Genomic DNA, 669 nt, shown 5'->3' on the forward strand with positions numbered 1-669 from the left:
CAGCGACATAGCCATTACGCTAACTGCTGGTTCCCCAGCCCTTCACTTTCAATCTGTGTATGTCCTTATCAGTGAGGTGTGTTTTTTGTAGGCAGCATATAGATATCTTCTGCTTTTGTGTCCATTCAGCCAGTCTGTGTCTTGTAATAGGAGAAATTAATCCATTAAAATTCAGCATTATTATTTGCAGACTTATCCCTGTCACTTTCTTAGTAATTTTCTCAGTTGGTTTTCTTTTTATCTCTCTTTAGTCTTCCTGATACAGTACTCCCCTCAGTACTTCTCATGGATCTGGTCTGGTATTGATTAATTCTTTATTTGTTCTTCCCATTTGAAGGGTAATCTTGCTGGTTATTGTATTATTGATTGAAATTATTTTTCTTCTAATGTTTTGAGTATATCTTTCCATTCTTTGAGCTGAGAGGTCTGATGTCAGCCTAATGGCATAACTTTTATAAGTAACTTGATGTTTCTCCCTTGCTGTTTTTGCTTTGTTTTTTTTTTTGTTTGTTTGTTTGTTTGTTTTTTTGAGAGGTTTTTGCTATAGGGCATGTGCGCTCACCAGACAGACAGAGAGAAACATAGAGACAGAAAGCGAGAAATCACCCCCCAGTGGGGATGGTCATGCCGCAATCCCTTCTCCTCCATTCTCCTCTCGGGATCTTGGGC

Source organism: Tupaia chinensis, unplaced genomic scaffold (genome assembly GCF_000334495.1).
Source record: "Tupaia chinensis unplaced genomic scaffold, TupChi_1.0 Scaffold000283_1, whole genome shotgun sequence".
Lineage (NCBI taxonomy): Eukaryota > Metazoa > Chordata > Mammalia > Scandentia > Tupaiidae > Tupaia > Tupaia belangeri.